Genomic DNA, 2,757 nt, shown 5'->3' on the forward strand with positions numbered 1-2,757 from the left:
GAAGCTCTTCCGGGGGCTGTTCCTGTCTGTGTCCCTTTAAGTTCCAAGTAGCGGGCTTCTTTAACACCTAGTCAGAAGTATATGTTACAAAATACAAATCCAAGGAATTCAGCCATATGTTGGTGTGTGTATGAGTGCACTGTACACACATGTGAAGAGGGAGCAATACATTAGTGTGTGTATGAGTGCATTGTGCACACATGTGGAGAGGGAGCAATACATTAGTGTGTGTATGAGTGCATTGTGCACACACGTGGGGGGTTGAGGATGTTAATGTTACCCCATGGAAGTCAGAGGAGGGTGTCAGGTGCCCTCTGTTTTTTCTTTTTCTTGCTGGCACTTTCCATTCCCCCAGCCAGGTGGTTATAGCCTTAGAGCAGGGGTGACAGAGTGAGAAGTCTACCAGACCTTCTGAGATCCAAATCCAGGTTCTCGAGTTTGCAGCCTGCTTGCTTCTAACCACCAAGTCAGCTCTCCAGTGCCTCTGTCATTTATAAACCTCATCTTAAAGGATTTCTTAACCACCAGACATGTCTGCAAATGACTGAAACCTCAGTGTTGACCTAGCACCTCCTAGGAGGTCAGGCAGGGGTCATCTGACTCTTTGGTACCCACAGTCAAACAACCAAGCCAAGTAACAACGTGTCTGCTTTCAAGCTTAGCTGACACAGGGAGAGGTTTTTTATTTATTTATTTTGTGTGCATGTGTGTGTGCATGTAGGCAGTGTAGGAAGACTTAGACAGAAAAGAAACCAATTGTTTATTTACACAGACCAGAAAAAAATTGTCTGGACTTGCTTGCTTCCTCTAGTGCTAAGGGTGTTGGGGGCTGGCATTTGTGGTTTGCCTTTGGGGTCACAGATGACAAAGGCAAAAATATGAGAGACTGTGGGCTGGAAGGGAAGGCAAGAACACTTGATCTCATTCCATTTCTGACCCAGCGCTCCCAATATTTGAGTGGGACACTCTTGGGTAATTCTAAGGTAACCACAAGCAGAAGATGCGAGGGATGTTGCAAGGGTATGTTTCTCAACAGCACTTCCCGAAATGACTGTGACGTCTGGTGCAAATGAGCCTTTAAAACCCTTTCTGCATCAATTCCAAAAAGACGATGAGCCAAACCTTAGAAAACACAAAGTTTGCTTCCTCTCAAGGACAGCCTTTCAAAGGACCGAAGGCAAGACGTGTCGATGAGCTGATCCTTCTAGGTAGCCTCAGAGAATCACTGAGCTGGGAGGATCAGAGGGAGGATTTTAATTCCCAGTCTAGAGGAGAGAAAGCGGCAGCAGTGTCTTCCTTCTGTGCACACTGACTCCTCCTCACACGCTTAAGCTGAGGGAACGGTTTTCTCTAGCCTTAGCTTCCTGTCCCTGTCCAGTGGATAACCAGTCTACCCTAGCAGCTTCCAGATAAAAAGTCAGCGGAGCCAAGACAGCGCCCTCCTGTGGAGCCTTCTGAAATTTGTTCCTCCAGGAACATGAGAGAGCCTCAGAAATTGCCATGCTGTCCTGAAACACATACAAAAAAAGGAGTTCCTGGAGCAGGGGATGGGGGCAGGAGGCGGTGGGCGCAGGGAGCAAAACTGCCTGTGCTGTCTAAGAAGGGCCGGCAGGGTGAAAAGACCCCTGAGCGTTACCAGGCACACGGTGCTGCAGGCACACTAGGAAAAACCCCTATTTCAAGGAGGGCTTGGAAGAGCAGGCTCCACAGCGGGAGTTCCCGTGCGGCACAAAAACAAGCTGTCTGACCCAGCTCTGTATCTCCCATTGAGCCCAGAGTCCTTGTCTGATTTTAAAAGGGGTAGCCTTAAAAGAGACGGCTGGACGCGGAAGTAGTGTAGTGGGTGCTAACTTAGAAAGTGTTAAGACTATATGATGCATCCCCTGGGTTTGTGGTCAGTGGTTGACAACCTCAAGGGACCTCACGGTGTACACTTGTTGACCCGACAGCATCCTTTTTTATGAGGAAGGCCAAATTCTCAGAACCTATGTGACCTGAGCCTGGTCCCACCGCAAAGTGACAACAGAACGGGGACTGCAGCCGAATCTCACTCTGGATTCCAAAGTCCCCTGACTCGCCCTATTTTCTGCCAAGACCACTCACTGACAAACAGTGCCATGAAAGCAGAGATTCGCTGAAGGGGCAGGAGTAAAGGGACTCACAAGGTAGCCACCTTTCTCCTTCAAAAAGTAGCTGCATCTTTCCAGTCCTCGCTGAATCCTATTGGAAAAATAGGGGGTGGGGAACGGTGTCTTTTTAACAGTCTGCTCCTCGCCTCTGCTCATTTTAACTCATATACATTTGCATGTGAAAATTACCTTCCTAGCTCCGAATTGATGTTTGCATGCACAAGGAGAGACGCCCCTCTCTTTGAAGCTTGAGAAGACATTGCTATGAAAAATAATTATCGTTTCCATTCTGACGCTCACCCTGTGGCCCCCTTGCACCTCACACATCAGAGGGTGCCGACAAGAAACTACACACCCCGGCCTGCACTCATTTTAAGCACGGGCCTTCTAAAACAAGCTGGTGTTGCTTCCCTCCGATTTACTACCAGAAAACCTGGGCCCTGCGACTTGATTTGTTCTGGTTTGGGGCCTTGTGGCCCTTTCTAATATCTGCTGTAATTTGATTTCCTTCTTTACAGATCCATTCTGCAGGCACGGGATGAGGGCTGTGTTGGGAGCAGTGAAACCCCAGATCCTGAATTTCTTGTAATCCCCTGATCTGAGTGCCTACAGATGCTCTGAGCAGGAG

The 2,757-nt window shown here is 48.5% G+C and overlaps 1 long non-coding RNA gene across 1 annotated transcript; it reads left to right on the top strand.

Annotated features, from left to right (window-relative positions):
* The first annotated feature begins 1,115 nt into the window (after positions 1-1,115).
* Positions 1,116-2,757, top strand: LOC121456162. Its single transcript, XR_005975611.1, has 3 exons — positions 1,116-1,208; positions 1,950-2,165; positions 2,648-2,757. It is a non-coding gene; the product is annotated as an uncharacterized LOC121456162 (long non-coding RNA).

This window comes from Microtus oregoni, unplaced genomic scaffold (genome assembly GCF_018167655.1).
Source record: "Microtus oregoni isolate MIOR12 unplaced genomic scaffold, Mior012 000000F_ref0000247, whole genome shotgun sequence".
Taxonomy (NCBI): domain Eukaryota; kingdom Metazoa; phylum Chordata; class Mammalia; order Rodentia; family Cricetidae; genus Microtus; species Microtus oregoni.